This window comes from Bombus bifarius, unplaced genomic scaffold (genome assembly GCF_011952205.1).
Source record: "Bombus bifarius isolate JDL3187 unplaced genomic scaffold, Bbif_JDL3187 scf7180000008199, whole genome shotgun sequence".
NCBI classification, from domain to species: Eukaryota; Metazoa; Arthropoda; class Insecta; order Hymenoptera; family Apidae; genus Bombus; species Bombus bifarius.
The window spans coordinates 5,954,459-5,975,630 of NW_022884505.1; the positions used below are offsets into that span (position 1 = coordinate 5,954,459).

General features: G+C 47.7%; 1 protein-coding gene across 1 annotated transcript in view; it reads left to right on the forward strand.

Moving 5' to 3' along the window:
- Positions 1-259: 259 nt before the first annotated feature.
- LOC117210175 (leucine-rich repeat-containing protein 24-like) overlaps positions 260-21,172 on the forward strand; it is a 68,016-nt gene continuing 47,103 nt past the window's right edge. The window contains exon 1 of the mRNA XM_033452927.1: positions 260-306. The gene's annotated coding sequence lies outside the window, so the exon portion shown is untranslated. The remainder of the gene's footprint in view (positions 307-21,172) is intronic.

Genomic DNA, 21,172 nt, shown 5'->3' on the forward strand with positions numbered 1-21,172 from the left:
GAAATGGATTCCTCGGGGGTGCGCAAACGAGGGTAGACCGCGACCTGATATTACGAATCTCTCGCGAGCTCGGCTAAATTCAATAGGAAATTCGACTCGAGGTAGCTCGACCTATCCCCTTCCACCCTCCCTTTCTATCGCCGCGACTGTCCGCCACGATCACGCGTAATACACACGTACGCGCGGTAGTCGGTGGATGAGAAAGAAAGGGAGGATAGTCGCGTCGTATCTAATTGCATCCGTTGTCGTTTTTGTTTTAGGACCACTCGACGGATGAGTAACGAAGCGTGGCCCGCTGCTCTCAAGGTACACGGGATACGCTCCCTTTTCTTGTCTCTAACGAACCGTCGCGCAATTTGTATTCCGGCTTACCTGTCGACGTACAACCCGCGAACGCGTCGCTCCGTCTCGCCCTTTGTTTCTTACCTTCCTCGTCCACCTTTTTTCTTTCTTTCTTTCTTTCCTCTCTCCTATTGTATCTTTTCTTCCTTTTTTCTTTTACTTCGAACTATCTCTCGGAACGATTTGTACATTGTTTTTTCTTTCTTTCTTCGTCTTTTCTTTTTTTGGTCTTTTTTCTTTTTTTTTTTTTTTTGTAGTCGAGACGAAACGAGGTGGTGGTCGATCTCTTCTACGATTGGGCTGTTGTTCGTCTTATCAGGAAGAAAATTTAGCAACGGTCTAAAAGATGGCGAGAGATAACGAAGAGTTGACTTACGTATCGGAGCAGATGTTTCTTTATCGACGCGCGCCATCCTAATTACTTTCATTCCTCTCGGTCGCATCTGCAGTTGGCACAATTAAGATAATTACTGGAAAACTCGACGCTGCGCTACGCTTGCACGGCGTTTACCGTCTGAGCGATCATCCTTTAAGTTATTCGCGTTTGCCGTTCAATTAAACAAATTATCACCGAATTTGACGCAACGTGCTGAAATTTCTACGGAAACGTTATTAATCGTTTTAATACGGAAGGATGATCAATGGAAATTCACAATCGCCTCGGATAAAGCGGCAGACCGGACGATATCGAATTTCGACCTCCGATTCCCAGAGTTCACGGATTTATCTACAAATGTTTTTCACTCGCGGACACGGAATTCCCACGATATCGCCCTCCCTCGCCATCATACGTTGGTCAATTTTCATTTTAATCGTGGCAATGCACCGCGGCAATGTACCGCGGCGCTAAACAATTACGGTAGGCGCGATCGCGCGTTCGGATTAAATTCTTGGATATCGCTCATTAATTGGCGGCCGCAGATTTCCATTTAATTTCCCGTAATTTGAACGGGATTGACATGTATTTAGAATCGCGGAAGGGAAACACGCAGAATCTTGGGAACCGTGGCACGCTTGGATCGCACGCGTTCCAATTTATAGCTTTTATATTATATTTACGAATATTTGCCACGCGATAAATGCTTTCTCGGCGATACAGTGCCGTTCTAATTATGCCATAATTGGCCAATTTTGTCGATTTACCGTCGGTAGATGAGACAAATTCGAAATTGGAAAGTTTAATGGAGAAAATAACGCGAATTTTAAGAGCAGAAACTCACGTTCTCACGTTGAATGGACTGGACGACCGTCGAGTTCGCTATCGAAATTGTCGCAAACGCCACGGTTGCTCGCGATTAAAGCCCGAAAGCTTCTTAAACTTTTCTTCCATATTCCGAACGTAATTTCCACGTTTTCTCGATTTGCAACCTTGACGCGTTCGACAACAGAAATTTCATGACTTGGCTGAGCGTATCTATCGTTGCAAATAATTATTATATATTAGGCTCGAACGATATCTTCTCCGGCGATTTCTTTCATCGAAAATCGACGACTCGTTGGTTCCTTAACGCGGCTCGTTCCACCAGCCGTAACACCCCGTTCCGTCGATTCGACCGTTCCGAAACGGTTCGCGACGCAATAACTAAGCGAGTTTAATCGAAGATCGGAACGACCGTAACTCCAGGGAGAAAATTTCGAACGATTCCGCACTGTCCACCACCACCACCAACACCACCACCACCGCCACGTGCCTCGTGAAACGCCACGGTCTTTAATTATTTTTCGTAGCTCGTGGCCGTTTATCGATAGTTCCAAGGAACTAACTCGCTGGATATTTCAGGCCTCGGCCCTGAAACATATTCATTCAATAAAAACATATTCATAGACGTTTCTTAATCGCCAGTTAATCCGATCGAGCAATTATCGGAGATGCCGTGCGTCTAGCGAATTTCGCAGGTGAGGAAACGAGAATTCGTTTATCGTTGAAAGGGTGACACGCGTCGTATCGGGTGTTCGGTATTCGGTGAATATATCGCGTTCGATTCGATGGGCATAACGACGAAAAATAGCTTCGAAGGAATTTCAGAGACGAAATTCTTGTCCGTCATCTTTTTGCTAGTAATGTTTCGAGCGTTGCAAACGATTTTCCGACCGCAAAGAGAAAGCTTCGACGTCCGTTTGCGAATCTAGGCAGTCCAGTAGACGCGATTAGCGAATGTTTTTTTTAAATAATACGTTGGCTAGACGTAAAAACGTGGTGAGATTATCACGAATCGCTACGTAGGAGACGCGAGAGTCGCGTCCAAGAGCAACGAAATACCAGTGGCATACGTAAACTGCAAAGGAAAGCAGAGCACGGGGACATTCGCGTGCATCGGATCCCCTCGATCGAAAATCTCGAGATTTCCTACTTTCTTCGACATCGTGGAAAGCGTGTTTCCGAAATGAGCGCAGTTTTCACCTAGATCTTCGTTGTCCCTGAAACCCTTTTGCAAAAGTATCGTCGCGAGAGAACTTTTGTTATAGAACGGCTTGCTCGAATAGGAAATTCCATTTCATTTCCTTCTTCTACTAAGAAAATCAAAACCTTTGAACGCGTACGAACGCGTAAATATTGAACTCGAGATGGCTCGTAAATATCGCCAGAGATCGTTAATCCTTAGTTTCCTTGTAATCTTAGTATCTTGTATCGCGACTATGCGGATGCAGAATTTCAGGAAAATAAAAATCTATTAACCTCTATCGTTTCTAAATTTAACGGGTAACAAGATATTTCGCTCAGCGTTTCCTAGAAAATTTCCTTCGCGTAACGCGAACTCCTTGCTGATATCGAGTTTCCAACTCGAAGAAAGTTTTCAGCGAACGAAACAAAACATTGATAACTCGATAGCTGCCAAGTTTTCGAATTATAGCAATTCGTTGTTACATTTTATTGCAAATTCCACGTTTTTCTCGCTCTTGGCTACTCTCGAACGCAATGGAACTCTCTAACGTTCCAAAAACGTTGAAAAATTGCCAGCTAAGTTAGGACAGACGTCTCTACTTAGAAAACAGGCGCGCGCGCGTTAACACGTTTCGATTAACCACGTGGAAACCACGCAACTCTCGTAGACGACAATATCACGACCTAACATGCTGACTCAAAGCCGCTTTTACGCAACAACGTAATTCCTTTGATTCGGATGATTTTATTATTTGTCAAAGGGACGCCGCTCGGTCGTTGGCGATTAATTTCCATCTTTTTCGGATGGTCGTCTACCCATAGAGCTGGCAAATGGTTCTACGGGCGGAAAACAGCTTCAGCGCGATAGAAATTTCGTGTACGCGGAAACGCCTCTTTTTAAACGGACATAATCAGAGAACGGTAGTAGCATCGCTAATTGCGTTAATTCTCCACTCCCGTTCGTTTGACTACCGGCGACAAGCGGCGCCGAACCGGCCGGTACAATACGCATACAAAATGCAAAACAGACGTTCGTGTTCGTTAATCTTTTAAATCTGGTCGCGTTCGCCGCGATTTTTTTCAACTGTTATACGATTAGCGTCGATGAGCGGAGCCGCGCCGTTCCCTGCATCTCCATGCGTTCGAAAAATTAACGAGTGCTTTAAAACTTGCCTCGTCGAGGCGGATCGCTGGTTTTTCGCGTCTTTAACTCTATTTCCGATTTTGATTTGTGATTTCGTCGTTTCCGTCTTTCTCTCTCTCTCTCTCTCTCTCTCTCTCTCTCCCCGCCCCTCCTCTACGTTGCCGAACGTGGGAAGAATGAACGAAGAAAACCGGTTAACAGGTTGGGAAAAGTTGCTGCGATTCATCTTGGCGAGGAAGAGAAAGCGGAGAAAGAGGAGGGCGGAGGTTAGAAAAACCGTAATAACCGATCGAAAAAGGGTAGAAAATAAGAGACGCGGTTGACTCGCTCGGTAACGGAGATAGCGTTATCGCGATCGGCAACCAACCGGATAACGGAAACGGAGATACCGTTATCGGACATTCGCCTGCGAGCTCCACTAATTTCAACCAACGTTGGAAATATCGCGCAACTTTCGAGCAGCGAGCTTATCTCGCGATCTTTCGGAAGGAGACACGGATACAGCGGGGATATACGATGTTGGAAGGAAAGGAGAACGAAGATGGAGGGAAACCGGCAGAGACCTACGGGTTGGCTTGACCGAAGAAAAACAAAAGAGCCAGAGCCCAGGGCTGTTTTATCGTTTTACTTATCTACCTACTTTGTGGCTGCTAGGGGTTTTAGCGTCTTTTGTGCCAGCACGTAACCCTAAAAATTACGGTATAACCGTTGTACGATGGAAGTAGCTTAACGCGCAAGATGGGTACCGATAATTAATTCTAACGCCAACGTCGCTACGCGAACTACGCGGAGACAAGCGGATATCGAATACCGAGTACTCCACTATTTTTATCAATCGTGTTCTCGTTGAATTGTTTTCACGCGCGTTTAGAAACAACAACTATTACTTACCAGCGAATTTCGATCCAATTTCCAGCTTTGCTCTCCGCTCATATCTCCGGCGAAATTGCTCCATGAAGCTTTTCGATTCTCTCTCTATTCTTCCTTTCTTTCTTTTTTTTTTTTTTTATCTTTTCCTCCCTTTTTTATTACACCGCTTCATCGTTTGCACACATAGATAGTGGGTTGAAAAGTTAATTTAAAATCGAGAAACGTTACACTCGGCAAATTAATTTCATTACGTTGATCGATTTCGAGCCGAGAAAAGGTTTCCGCTCGAACGAATCGAAGCGGAATCGTCCGCTTAACCAAGTGTAACTCCACTAGCCGCTAATACACGCGTATGCGGTTAATTAATAATCGGCCCGTTCACGCAGATTCGATGCTGTGCCGCCGCATTAATTGAAATTCGGTATCGTGCCCTGGCGTTGTCGGCGTTATCGCGACGCTGCTCGATATCGTTGTTCGATCTGAATTCGGTTCGATTATCGGAACGACCTAAGGAATATTTAACGAACGAAAATGGCGTAGAAGCGGCGCGAAGCGGCGCCAATGAAAGCTTATCCGTTCGTTGAATCCTTCTCCCGTCCCATATATGTTGCCCATCGACGTTTCTATTAAACGCAAAACACAGTTTTATTTTTTATCAGGACGCCCGATGTTTCGCTGAAACGATGGCACTGAACGCGTTAGGAGGTTAGCGGGACCGCATAAAGCGTTGGGAAATTTCCGCTTAAATCAACGATGCGGCGCGTGTAATAGCCGGAACGCGCGACTCGCTACGGCAGAGATCCGATGAAAACGAAGGAATATTAAAATTTGTAATGGGGAGAAGGGCGCTTTATTCGAATGGAACGCGTCGCGCGATTAACGAACTGACGCAACGAAATAAAACGCCATTGTATTATTTCCATTGGAAGCTGATTGAAATTCGAGGGAAATAAAGCTTGGCTGCGATGTCACTCTACATGACGCGCCGTTTTCAAAGCACTCGCTACTCCGAGTGGGATTTCGCGACGCGTAAATTTTCGAGTCATTGATATCGCGCGAATTTCATCGATTCCAAAGGGAACAAGATGCTGACTGAATAAACATTGAAAAAAAGTCTAAAGCTTTTTCCCGATCGGTTGATATTTTTTCACATTGACATTTATTCGATCGGAGTATTTCCGCTTTGCGAATCGATCGGCCTCGAATTCCCACTTACGGTATAAATGCACCGTATAACTAAGATTTAAACGGTTTCTAATTCTGTCAGTTTCTAATTTGCTCGATGATAATCAGAGGAATTGCGTTTAGTGGATCGACGTTGAACGTAGCGGCTGTCGTTTCTACGAGGGAACGAGCAAGGGATCGAAGCAGTTTAACGGACCAGAGAGACATTGTAAATTTGATTTGGTTATGGTTTCGGTAACGAACAAAGGCGATTTATACGGCGTTCAAGCCGTGTATACATACCGTTGGCGCACAGATTGTTCGTTCTCGCGCGAGACGAGCAAACAATCGCGATAATAATCGGACACGGCCGTTTTCCAGTCGAGGACGAGTGGAAAGTCGGAACGCGATCCGAGGCGTGGTAATTGCGCCACGTTGAAGAACACGGCGAGAGTCACGGGCTATGAATGAGACATAAATTTCTAAGGAGATAGGAATCGTTAGTGGCGCGAAACGTATGCGCGTCGCCAGCACAATAGAGCCTTGCGAGAGTTTGCCGGTCTGACGCGTGCACATCGCACGGCCTAACTACTTAGTAGATAAGCGAATGCTCTGCGGTGCGCCCCTCGCGTCGCTCGGCCATCGCGTCGCATCGGCCTCTCGCAAGGATGCTACTTTTCGGAATTTCCATTCGTCCGGAAGACGGTCTGCCCGTTGCATTTGTTTCTTGCTCGAGCTTTTACCAACGCGGACAATTCCTACGAAGAGAAAGAGAAGTAATCGGAGCGGCGGTACAAAGAGTCGATACACGGACATTAAACAGACTTTTCTCTCTAGCGAGATCGTTTCGTTCGTTGTAGTTCGACAGGATAATACCATCGCGCGCAACGAAAAACAAGAGGAAAAGTAGAACGTTCTATTTTTTCTTTTTTTTTTCTTTTCCACGCCCAAGTGTATTTAATCCGAGATACGGCTTCCCAATATCGTTGATTAAAGGAAGCGCACGGCGACTCTCCCAATATCGCTAGCTCTTCTTTAAGACAGAAATAAAATCCACTGTAACCCGGTTACGTTTTCCTAGCGAGAACCGTTTTTCGTCGTACCGTTTAAATCGAGGGAGGGCCATAATCGCGTCGGTGCACGTTGCGTGTCCATTGTGCAGCGAGTAAAGGCGCCGGTTACTGTTGCGGCACGTGCGTGTCGGTGGCCGTATACCCGCAACTAGATAAGCCCCTATCTCGACAGGCCAATAACATTAGCCGTGCACCGAAACCGGGATACCCCTGGCACGCGGGAATATTTCAACATGGGGCCATTAACGTCTTGCCCTCGGCTGCTGCCGTTGCCACTGCTTCTCTCTCTCTCCCTCTCTCTCTCTCCTCTCTCTCTCGCTCTCTCCATCCATCTATCTATCTATCTTTCTCTTTATCTCTCGTTCGTTCGGTCTTTCGATTTTTTCCACCGTTTAAATCCGCTCAATTCGCTCGCCTCTTCAGTTTCGCGAATAATTCCTTGGCACGATCGTTCTTTCATTACCAACTTTGCTCTCTCTTTATTGCCGCTGAAAGAATAGCGTGTCGGTCTTTGAGAGCCGATAACGGCTAGCAGGCAGAATTTATGCAGTTGCCTTTTTCAACGGAATTCTCCCAAAGTCGTTTCGTGTCCTTTGAAAATTGTACATTTCTCTGGCAGTCGAGTTCCTCTCCAAGTTAGACGAAGAAGAAACGTTAGAAATACGGTAACGCCGCAAGATAAAATTTAACGTTTGCGATTAATTCGGATCCGAAAGAGCGGCAAATTGCCACGCTCCACGCACTCTGCACGCACTCTTCACGCACGCTCTGACCTCTCTCCGTTTCATTTCGAAATGCTGAGCGAGAATATAGATACGTCGAGAGGATACGTCGTCGTTGTTGAGTAAGAAGTCGGCTCGCAGCTGTTACTTTTACGCGAGTTTATCGCGGCAGTCGCTAGGAGAGGGCCGATAAGACTGGCGGAATGACACCGAGCGGAACATCGCTCGACTTTGTCGTCCCGCGTCGTTATCTTTGCGTTAACGACGTGTACGAGTGTATGGTCTAGTTACGTCGTGGGCGGTAGAACTGGCTGATAAATTCTCGTCCGTTGTGTTACCTCGACGTATCTAGAGTCTGCGTGCCGTGCAACAGTACGCGACAATATGGATGCGTAATTGGCGTGGTTGTCGCGTTCTTGGTTGTCGTGTTTGAAAATTCGTCAACGTTATCGAGATTTCGCTATTCCATTCCGACAAGCGATCTACTAGTATTCGATCCGAGCGTTACAGCTTACGGCTGGCAACTATAAAACGCGTCTACCGTTCGACCGTTTCGAGTATCGATCAGATCGAAGTAACGAGCGATATTCGAAGGAGCGAAATATTCTAAGCGTAGACTGTCGGATGATTTTCGCCTTGACATTTGCAAGAAGTTGGAACAGTCAGAGGCGGAGCCGTGATGCCGCGCGACGGAAGCTTTCGATCCGATGAATTCAGCCGAAACTGTATCAAGCCGATAGAGGGAAAGACCTGGCCGAGATAGGGCGTGTGGAATGGTCTGTGAACAAACTCGGCAACTCGGGGGAGAGAGAGAGAGAGAGAGAAAGAGAGATCGGTGTTTGACCGATTAAACGAAAATCCGTGTAAAGGACGTGCGAAAGGAGCTTACAGAGCGTTTTCGTTTGTATCGGTAATGCGACGATATCCAGTCGACGATCCGCGAAAATCCCTGCCAGATTTGGAACGTAAATTTCCTTGGGACGGTAGTACGAACCACCGCGATCGACCCGTAGAATCGGAGGATTCGAGTCGTCGCGTTGTCGATATCTGATCGCGGTGGATATCGCGGAAGCGGATGCAGAAGCGACACGACACGATCGAGCGGTCGATTTCATTAAGTTGGTCGGCCACGATCGCGGCACCACGCCACAGACGGTGTCGCTCCGTTCGTCACTCGTTAGAGTTTCAACTTTTTCAATCGCGTTAAAACGTTTGCTCGTGGCCCGAGCACGAGGCGGGCAACTTTGTTCCTCGCGAGCGTCCGTTCCACGAGAGAAAAAAGGAAGAAAGCTTCCGTGTTGACTCGTCCCGGTTGTTTTAACGACGTGGAATATCGCCGGCCGACGACGTCGTTACGAAGAACAACGACGAGCTTTCGAGGTTATCGAGAGAACCGAAAAACGAGGTACGCGCATTAAGCCGACTCACGCTTTCTTCCCGCCCCTCTCCGCCTTCGTTCTTTCCTTTGTTCGTCGTTTTCGTCGTTTTCGTCGTTTTCGTTCTTTTTGCGCGACATCCGCCGCGCAAAATGTCGGACAACCCGATATTATTTGCACAAGGAGCTAATTACGTTTGAGCTGTATCGCCCTAATAACGCGACGAATAACGACACTTAACAGGGACGCTTTTAATCACGAAGGAGTTACGGGGTTAAGCTGTTTGATAACGAGTGCTTTAACTGCCGCGTCTTCTTCGTTAACGGTTAGCTGAAGCAGGTAGAGGCTGAAACTAGCGTAAAACTGTTATTACCACTTATCACCTCGATAATTACTATCTGCACGGAGAAGCAGCTAATTTATCTGTGTACAGAATCTTTAATGTAATTAACTCGGTGCCCTGTACCGATACGTTTCCTCTGCCGCCCTTCCTTCCCTTTTCCTATCCATCGGAATTCTTCGACGCGAATAATTCGCGAGAGGCTGCTGCCAGACGAAATCGTGAACCGGTTACTCCTTCCTCGAAATTTATACAAACCGTTTGTTTGGATATCAGCGCGTTCCCGGAAAACGGCGAGCTCGCTGCAAAATCGACCTTGCCTTTATTTCCTTGGTAAATGAATTGTAACGCACGTTCTGATTTTTCCCGAAGAAAGTTTCGTTTTAAACACCGATCGCGCACTTCGGTCGCACAACCGAGGGCAGAAAGATACACGAAACTCGTATAAAAGAGTGTTTGCACGATATACGGGCCACGTCTATCAAACACTTTCGAATCGAAGATTCTGCCGGGTTTCGAGAATCGCTAAACTCCGTGTCACCGTGGATCGAGCGTTCCGAGAATGGAACGTTCGAGAATTCAGCATCTCCGGGCTCAAACATTTCCGAACCGAGCGTCAGCGAATAAAACATTTCGGAATCGAACGTTTCCCAAATCGAATGTTCCCGAGTCAACGTTTCCGAATCGAACGCTGCCGCAAGCGACGGTGAATAGAAAAATGGGTTGGTAAACATACTGAAAAACGAAGGAGGAAAAAAATGTCTATTTATTTTGCTCGACAAAAAGGTCCTCCTCCGGCAATTGTCGATTCCGACGGCGGAAAGCTCGCTGAAACGCGGATCGAACCGTGTCGATTTCCACGAGATGCGAATCCCTTTTCTATCTTCGTTCTTATCCTCTCTCCTTCTTTCTTTCTCCCTTTTTCCCAGCTAGCGATACGTTAATCGCGTTTAAGGGAGAACCGGCGTTTCGTGTGCGTGACCCCGGGGCTCCGGTTACGCGAAAGCAAGTAGGTTACACGGTTGCTTTCCACGGAAATGGTGTTTCGCGTTTGTCGCAGACCGGCGTGGCGCGGCTTCGCTCTGGCCGTATAGAGCTATCGATTTGTCTGCAGCCGGAGAAAAACGAACGAGGACCGGCCCCTGTCAGATATCCCCGGAGATTGATTCGAAATTGCGCGTTCCTGTCGTCCGCGCGGCCCGTTGTACAACCGATTAGTCCCATGGCTAATATGATGGATTCACGGCTGTCTAGTTAGCCTTAATTACTTTTTACTTTTTTTTGCCACCGAACCAACTCGTCCGCCTGGAAAATTCGATTCCACGCATTATCGATGACAACGTCGATAGGTATATTTTCAACGCGCGCTGTCACAGTTTCACGCGTTCGCTCCTTTTCCCCGTCGCCGGCGTCCTTTTCTTCCCTCTGATCCAACCGTTCCAAACGGAATATCGATCCTTCCGTTTTGAAAAAAACACGCACTGCTCTTCCTTTCTTCTCTTCTCTTCTCTTCTCTCTCTTCTCTTCTCTCTCGTTTCATTTTCCACTAGTCAACGAATACGAGTAACCGTGTATCTCGAAGCGAAATTCGTCGAAACTATCGATCCCAGCCGAATCGTTCGATCCTTTGTCGCGAAACTCGCCGTTCTGCCATTAAAAACCAGCCAATTTAATCGTATATCGCCGTTCGTTGATCACATTTGTTCGCGTTTATTTTTGTCTTCGTCTTCTTACGTTTTCGAAACCAACCATCTCCGACAGTCGGATGCGCACCGTTCGTTTAACCGATTGAATTTATTAACATTTACTCCCCACGATAGGATTATTTTACGGTTCAGCGTAATAACGCAATATTCAATGCGTAATATATGGCGATATTTAATAGGTCACCGTGATAATAATTCTTTGCTTCGATAATTATCATATTAATTAGTTTCATCAGCCAGCGAGTGTATTCCGAATCGAGCGACACAGCTCGATATTATGTATATCCGAATTACTAACCAGAAAATCTGTCCTCCTGTAATCGACGAACAGCTGTTTGTCCATTCGTTCGGGCAGCAAGCGCGAAGCAAACGAAGACGGAGAAAGCGCATCGGTCGTCTCGCAAGATGATGGTTTTACTTTACCGATGGGTTGACGAAGCGTGTTCGAAGCAAGGGAAAGGCGGAGACTGGATCACGAAGAGGAGGAAGAGGAGGAGGAGGAGGAGGGGGAGAACATAGGAGGGAAGGAAGGAAGGAAGGAAGGAAGGAAGGAAGGAAGAGTCGGGAGGAACGAAGGTTCGCGTGGCCTCCTCCTTATTACCCTATCGGTTAATCCTCTTATCGAGCAACGGGCGGCTGCTTTCGCTCGCTTCGGCCGACTTTAAACTAATCTAAAATGCAGAGAACAGTAAGGCGCGTCGGGGTAAGGTGTAGTAGAACGGGGGTGCGGCCGTTGATAGAGGTCAGCGCACCGCACCACCACAGTAATTGCCCCTATAACGAACCTTTTCATCCGGATGAATGGACGCGTGTATATTTCAGCTCCCACGACCTTTTCCTCTCTTTCCATCGTGTTTTTTCATTCGCGTGCGCTGCAAACACGACGACGAACCTCGTGTATCTGGTCTCGCTGGCCTCCGCCTTCGGCCCCGCCATCGAGTTTCCAAAGCACAGCACAGCGACTCGCCGTTTCTCGAGATCCTCCTCGATCCGACGTTTCTAGATCCGGATCGACCAACATCGGCAGTCGTTCCAGCGGATGGCGTTTTTTTTCCGCCCGGAGAAATCCCTTTTCCTTCTCGACATCCAGGAGAGAAAAATTTCGAGATTAGCCCCGGGATAAGACGTTTAAGAATGTCTTTGATTATTACGGCCGCCTCCTTCTCTCTCTCTTTCTCCATTGCCGCCCCCGTGCAATCTTCGAAACCACTTTGAAGAAAGATCCCCTCGTCGCGTTTGAACAAACGACTGCCATTTTTTCCCTTCTTCCTCTCGCGGAATAATAATTATTCCTCGTGGTCCGTCACCGGCCGAGCAGGCCGATTCCAGGATCGTTCGAAGAGTAAAAAAGCAAAGTAATAGACGCCGTCGCTGCTCTTTACAACCCTCTCCTCCCCACCCCTCTCTACGGTCGACGTTTGTTCGAGGAGCGGGCTCTCGCGATCGATCGGTCCAACCGAGAAAATAACCGGCAAACTGCCTTCGACTCTGGCCTACCTTCCACCTTTCCGTTATCCCGCTATCGCAAAACGAAGAATCTCCTTTCGTTACGCGTTAAACGTGTTTTCTTCCAACGATTTTGTTTCACCTGCCCGAAACGCGTACTCGAATCGTTCCACGCAAAGTCCAACTTCTCGGATGAAAGTAAACGGGACTTCTCGTCTTCCATCTCTGGTCAAATTCCGAGACGACCGTGTCTCCAAGCACGGTATGGTCGACCGGAACTTTGTTCGATGAATTTTCTCCGGATCGACCGTTTCCTTTGCAGTTGGCAAACCTGTCCGCAAGACGTACGAGCTGCATATCGACGAGCATAGTCGACTAACGATATCTTCGGTCAACCCACGCTATCCTTAAGACTCGAGACATTCTCTCGAGCATCTTTTCCGACCATCTTACATTACTGTATCCTGTTCTTTGTCCTTTTGTACTTTCTTCTCTTGTCTCGTTACTTCATCTACATATGTATTTTCTTTTTCTCTTCTCTTACGTACGTGTACTTACCGTCCTATTTTCCGTCTTGCAAGCTAATCTTTCTTTCGATCCATTCTTTCGATAGGGTTTATCCCGTAAAAGTAAATAAATAAATAAATAAATATTTGTTACCGGCGCTAATATCGCTATTGTATCGTGCACGCGATTATACAATTTCGCGAGTATCCGTCGAACGGAAGATCCGTTTTCACTTGGAAAGTGGAGACGGTAGTGCGAAAAGTGCACGACAAAACACGGAATCTTTGACGAATTACGCATTCATGAAGGCCGCGCAAGTCGGCCAACTAGTTTGCAAGAATCTCGAATGATTCTAATGCATTTTCCTCTTCGGTATCTCGTCTTACTTCTTGCCCTCTTACTTCCTGCTCGCAACAACGATCTTTCGACTTTAATCTGGTCCGATTTACGCGCTCCTCGCGTTTCGCAACTTTCCCGACAATAACGCCCGTGGTATATTTATCTTGGCTTCGAGGACATTCAGCAGTGCCCCGAACGTTTCGACGATTTCTCGCGCGCGCAAGACCGGTGGCTCGGCGAACACGGAGATATACCGCCCAACGAACTTTCAGCCTAGAAACGACTCTTTTTCTTTCTTTTTTGTTTTTTCTTTTCGTTTGTTTGCCGCTTAATAAAATATACGGACGCACGGTGCACCGGTAAAAGGGGCAACGTACGAAGCCCGGCACACGATGATGCTTGAAAAAGCTGAATGCGAATTGCCGAGAACCTGCGTAACTTTCCGTCCGCCGCCCCCTTCTGCCGGCCGACTGACTGACGGAGAGAGCGCGTAGAGAGGAACGCGCTTCTAATTTCCGCCGACTCTTTCTTGCCTGCCCGTATCGTTATACGGCCTGATCCCCCTACACCATGGAAATTGAAGCGATAAAACGGTCTGGTCCGCGTTTCCGCAGCGCCGCGCCGCACCGCGGCAATATCGTTGCGAATTCGTGAGCCATCCTCTCGGCGTTTCGACCAAATTAATAAGCAGCGTTCAGCATCGAGATCGTTATTCGAGCCACAAAGTCGCGCCAAACCGCTCTATCCCTCTCTTCTGGTCGTTCTCTCGCGACAGCAAAGCTAGTGGAAAAGCTGTCGAGTTTCTCGGTGAACGCACACGATACCGATGGAGAGATTCGCTGGAGACTCGGGGTTAGGAGAATATGTACCGGTTCTTCGCGATCATTTTTCTCACCGATGGCAGAGCGTCGCGTCTTCTAGTTTAGAAAACGTTGCTGGTCTCTCGATACTCCGTTACAGCTTCCTGTAAACCGAAGCTAGGAAAAGTTGGAGCAGCGCTGTCCTCCCCGATAAGCTTTAAAGCCGAAATCCTTTGACGCGGCATAACGCGTCGTGTTGTCGCGTGTCGTCTCCGAGATGAAAGACACAGGCAAAGGCAGACGGCAAAAATTAAAGTACGTATCGCACTAATAAAATTCCGGTGATAACTCGGTTCCGCTGCGAGATATAATTTACCGGTTTAGACGTACCGTTTACATAAAACAGACACCTTTCCCCCCAAGAGATAAATAATTAACAGTTTTACGCTTTCGAGAGACCGAGACTCGCCGCCAGGAATACGTAACTTGAGAAACTTGCTCGCGGCACCCTTAACGACCACCCTCTTGTAATGTTATTTCTCGCTAATAGGTGTAATTAAAGACCGACCCAATTTCCTTTCGCCAAGAAATCTCGTAAAAGTCGATCAACCGTACAACTTTCTGCTCCTTTCCCCAGGGCTTATCAGTCTGTATTTACGAGCTTTACTTACGCCGGCTGATAGATATCGCGTTATTAATAACCGCGCTCGCGAATTCCTCGCTCTTTATAAGAATAAGAATATCTCGATACTCCGCAAATTATCTCCGCTTCCGATGGAGAAGAAAAAGGGACGAGCGGAACAAAAGTCGCTTTTTCACAGTCTAAATTATTACGCTTTAATCCGTGAAAGTTTTCGTCTCGAGATAATTCTCGACTACACGAACGCCGCTGCAACCCGAAATTCGCTTAATTTATTCCCCACACGATAGTTCTCGCGCGGCAAGTTTTCCATGCACGAAGGAAAAAACTCGCGATTGTACGTTGCCTGCGAGTTAGACAAATCGACGATACTACGCAAAATGAGCCGTGTCGCCGAAGAAGAGACATCTAGCTACAATGCCCAACTAATTGTGCACGACCGAGTGAATTAATAACGAGAGCTACCGCAGTAGTATACCCAGATTCACACGTTCGTTCGAAAGCGCGATTGCTCGCAATCTGCGTGAAAAACGAAACTGTGCCTGCCTACTGCAGATTAATCGGATTTCAGGGTTGCTGCGGTGTTTGTTGTTCGAACGTCGATCGTGTAAACGATCGTAGACGTAAACGACCATAGCGTAAAGCCGTTTCGAAAGCCTGTGCGATATCGATTTCCAACTTATTTATTAAATATTTATCATCTTGCTAACGAACGCTCCAACGTTATATACGCTTTCAATGGAAGCGCTGGAAGCACTCAACGTGCAAGAGAAAGTAAGCAACATATACAGCTCGTTAGAGTTCGATGGAACAGAGTTACGAGGATAAGGAGCAGCGCAATGGTTCCGAGGTCCGACCTATCGCTGCAAGTTCTAGGTATTTTCTATATTTCGTCACGATTCGATCGAGACGTTCGATGTCGAAGAATCGAAGGATATAAAACGTAACAGGTATCCGCAAAAATTAAGAAGAAAAGGAAGAAAAAAGAAGCAAGTTGTTCGCAGCTTTCGCCCTGTTTTCACTTGAAAGATTAATAGGCGCGCGATCATGGAAGTGACAAGCGTGCGGAACAGTTTCGCCCGTCGGACAGGGATAGAGATGGCACGACGAGACTGCACCTTGGCTCGCGTATCCGAGTGCAACGTTGTCGCGAATTACGATGTAACCGCGATAACAGCGCGGTATACGGTACCACCTCTGGGGGATTAATAATGCAAGGAGCCGTATTTAGAACCGCGTTGGGACCGGTCTTCTTACACGGTCTACGGACGACTTGGCGTTTCCTACGTCTACGGGTGTGTGTTTACGGCAGACTCGAAAATACTTTAGCACGCACCTAGCACGTAAGTGCAACCGCGCGCTAAGCCGAGTACGTGCACCAGCAACTGTGGAACCGGGGGAAAGTTTCACAATTGCAAGAAGATGCACACCGTCGTCGATATCAACGACTCGATCATAGGCGCGCGCTAACGTGGACGACGTTGAAACAATTTGCAACGACCGCCGTACCATGCCGGAAACTCGCTCCAACGTTTTGAATTTCGAATATCCGCTCTTCCCCTTCTTCGAATACGGACGCGATGACGCGAGAATTCGCGAGAAAACGCGGCCTTTCACTCGCAGCGGTTAAAATCGCAACGGCATTAACAACGATCGAAACGGATTCTAGTTGTCAGGTTAGTTTCATCGTCGAAATCGAAAAAGGAGCTACGTCTACGTATTTACGACGCGGCTCGATGTCACCGGGAGACGTAAACGATCGTGCCTGCTCCTCTAAGCAATGGTTGGAACGAAGCAGAGGTCGCGTAACCGATCAATTACTACATCGTCCAGTGGAGATCCTTTCGTTGCGACAGTGGTTCCCTAATTTCACATTTTAACCGCGCGAAATCCCGAATCGAATCGTAATCGAACCACAAATCCATTAGAAAGCTCGATGGTACTCATATTACGTGAATAGATGGGACATATTATACGAAGGCGTATTATTGTTTACGACCAAATGTGTTTCGATATTACGTTTCGAATATGCAAACGAATATCATCTGGCCGATCCGTTTTTAATAACTCGGCTACATCGATAACCCGATAAAAATATTCCTACGACTCGGAGATGCGATAGCAGCCGAGTAACAAAGCCTCCTGTCGTCTCTAGAACAACCGTACGATCTACTAGACCGAAAACGAAACGACTGCCGGCCTCCTGTCGCGAACGGAAATCTTTTACGAGCACAGACATCGGTGGGAATAAATGCTGCAAGAGCGAACGAGAGAATCTAGACGGTAGGGATCGAATCGGTAGATCGTCACGGGGAAACGTCGATCCTCGGAAAAAAGAGGACACGCCGTAGCACAAAGAAGTTAACCAAATCAGCTTGGGAGGTTAACAACCAGGAACGTATCGAACTCGACGAATCGAAAGAATAGAACAAAACGGGACGAAAAGAGGAGAAACACGCTTCTGAGTGGTGCGATTGGAGGCATGAAACGGCACGGAAAATAAAAGTTGAGGACCGCAGCCGCACGGGGAAGAATAGTCTGCCGGGTTGTCCGACTAAAACGAAAACGATCGATGGAAAAACTAACTCGATATACGGTGGCGATTCGCGATACAGAGAAAAATAGAGAGGTACGAGCGTCGGACAGAGGCGCGGAAACTCGCGGTGAGAGGTTGAGCGCGGAAGGACGAAATTGCTCTCGAAATAAAATGTTAGAACCGGTCCTGGTCGGCAATAATCGGTTACATAAAAATCAAATAGTACCGAGTAAGATATAACGATCGAGGGGAGGGGGGGCGTCTAACGTTTCGCTGAATTCGTGGCCGAGACACGTGCTCTTGTGGATATCGAGTCGACCGAAAGACAGTAAATGGCTCGACAGCGGCTTCTTCTTGTCTCGGACGAGATATAGAGCCAGATAATGTAACGCGGGACGATCGGTGTGAAAAAAATTCCAACTATTTTTCCTATACCATCTTTCCTCCGTTATTTTAACTATGGTTCTACAACGGTACTCTACCGCGACTATCTTATTATCTACTACGTTACGTTACCTATGTTAAGGAGCTTGGAAATATTCGCATCGGACGTTGCCGTTTCTTGCGCGCGAGCTGCAAGAATCTTCGCGGTTTCGACGAAGGAACGCTTCGAAAGTCTCGTTCCGTTTGTGCCCGTAAAGTATTAGCGGGAAATTGATAAAAAGGCGAAAGGAAATCGATAAAAACGAGCTATGAAAATAGGGTAGACTGTGAAAGGAGAGTGCAGGCGATAAAGCGCGTAATTCGATCTGGCTAAAAGACAGCGAGTGCGCGGATGCGATGTCGTAGAACCGGTTGAAGAGCCGCGCCAAGAGACGAGCCACCCTTCTCTCGTCTGTCTATTTGCCAGGGTGTTTTACAACCCTGGACAGATGTCGTTACTCGTGCGAGCTGCTGCGACGTCTAAGAGAGAAAAGGACACCGTATTCTAGTAACGCGGCCAGATTTTCTCGTCTCGTATTTTTCTCCCGTATTATCTCGCCGCTGTTTTCAACGATTCGATTCTGCTATCGAGTAACGGGAAAATTTCGTACTTACGCGGCCGATGTAGATCCTGTCGATCGATCAAAGTCAGTGCTCGTTACTGCGCGACGTCTTCGTTTCCAGGAATCTGGAGAATATTCGCTGGCGACATCGTAACAGTCGCAGTTTACAAGGCTGCTCCTCGTCCGTTTTCCGTCAACACAGTTGGATTTCGATAGTCTCGAGTGTCTTAACGGAGATGTTATTCAAAGTTTCTGGTCGGACAGCTTTGCCAGAGATCCCAGGGGAGCAAATCTTACGACTACGTGTTCTTCATATCAGATTTCGTTCGTCGCTGCGCGAGACCGTTTACCAACCGCGATCGTTCGCGATTCAAGGAATCGTTGGTCGCGGGATTAGCACCTCTGTGAAACCGTCGGACTACTATCAGCCTAACGATACAGGGACATTGGGATTCGACGAGCGGAGAAAATCTGCCGACCTAACGATGCAACCGCGCGGCATCTTATACGGCGAATATAATTTTCTGCTGCGGAAATTTTGCCCGCAACCAGCCTCGCACCGTGAACACCGCGATACGCCGCGTGTATAACGGCCACTACGCTCCGTACGACGTGGCGGCCAAAATTTCTCCCGACTTAGTAGTCAGCTTTTCTTACATACGCCACGTGAATTATTCGCGGAGCACGAAACAATTGTTACCGCGAACGTTTGTCACGCACGCGGGGATCCGTGTCCCCGGAGAGTTAGGTGGCGCACGACGCTCTATAAAAATGTAGCTAACGGAGCAGGTTTCGCATATAACGCAGCTACCAACGTACCATCCACGATTAATGTTTCTCGCGCGATCCAACTATCTAATTTCGGCAATTAAATTATTTAGGTCGACCGAATTCTTCTTCGCCCCATCTTCCTCGGGCCAAAATGGCCGTCACACGCCGCGACTTGAACGACCGTCACTTGCCGAGAGCGAGACGGATTCCTGATATTATTATTTATATATAATAACGGACAAAGATAGTCGCGCGTCGTGAAAAAAGATAGCCGTAGAAAAAGTAGATGTAAATGGTGGCGGGACGAGCGGAAGAAACCGAGGGGAGCCGGAAAGTTATGATTTGTCTGTTCCACGGAAAACATAGCTCATACGCGGCCGACGTGTCGCACCGTTGGACAGGTGTCGTTATTCATAACGGCGGAACTTTCGAGGAGGAAGGTGTTTGCGTTCGAGCGGAAAAGATAGATAGCGGGCGACGGGAAAGGCCGTGACAAAGAAGGGAATTCCCATTTGCCTCGCTCGGGGATTCCCGCTAGTTTTGTGCATAATATATTTGCCAAGACGAACACGCTCGGTCTATTCCGTCGCTGCCTGCCTGCCTACCAAAAGTCTCGTAACAGATCCCAATGCGACTCTAGTTTCCGTGAATGAACGTGGCTCGCGCTCTATGTATACGAATCGATGTCGAAGGATCCAAGGATCGACGTAACGAATTCATCGACGTAACAAATTCATCGACGTAACAAATTCATCGACGCGCCGTGAATCTATAGATTTACGAAGCCGATCGCCTTGGTGCGATCACTCCGCGGCTTTAAAGCAACCGAAATCACTCGGACAAATCTCGGCAAACATTGCTCTTGGCGCAAGTTTGCTCGGTCGGGAGAAACGGAGGAACTGGAGGAACACGAGGAATCGGAGGAGACCGGGGCAACGCCCCGTTTAAAAATTCTCACTTTCTCCTTTAGCTCGAACGATCCGCTAACGTTTTAGGACGAGGCGCATTAAAATCCAAGACGAAGCTTAATCGACGATTACAGTCTTTGTTCGCGAGAACCGGTCGAAAGGCGCGTGTACTTTGGATTAAAGCAGGCGTTTGCGGATCTTTGTCGCAGACTTCGGCTTATGTTAATTCGATAGGAGGGAAGTTTGGCATCGGCGTGCGAGTCTCGGCAGGCAGCAGTTTCGTATTAAAACTTGGACGAAACCGGCCGGTCAGTCCGGAATGTCTTTGAACGAGCGTTACTGGGTCGCACAGACGCGGCAGAGAGAGTTTTGCGCGAGGCGTTCGATACTTTGTGGTGGCACGTTTAAAAACCGATGGTCCCGATTTTTGCCCCGCACACCCCGTGTCGCCGTCTGTTGTCGAAGCTGGCTAGTCCGGCAAAAAGAAGCGATATTGGAATTTTTATGTAACGCGGAACAGAGATATCGGGCTTCGTGGCGGAACAAACAGAAGCTTTCTCCCGCTGCATGCGAACCAAGATTCCCGATTCGATGAAATTTCCTTTTACCCGTCCCCGTCGGCTTTCATAAACAACGGGGCAAATACGAGTCGGATTCGCCGAACGACTACGCGTCTTAAAGCACCGTATTACTTTCCATCCTACGCAAACATGTCTCCTGCAACAAACGCCTACTGTTCTCCCGTAAATATAGATCGAGCATAAGTCGTGCATTTGCATTGGGCGAGGGGGAAGGGGCGGATATTTCCTACGCTTACTTCTCCGACTGGTCGAATACACGTAGGGACGCGAACGTTCGATCTCCGACACCTTTACGATTTCCGTTGGACCCCCGTCTTCGTTCGTCCGATAGATATCCGCGAAATCTTCTTATAGATATAAAAAAATATTTTTAAAATCAACAACGAACGAAAGCGAACGTCCCGTCTCGACCTACGACGGAGTTTTTCGGATCTGGTCCTCCGAGACTGGCGTCGCGTATAGTTCGTAGAATTATCCGTTAACGTTTAACTTTAACCAATAGGGGAATCGAACGTTCGAAAGAAAAATATGGGCCGTG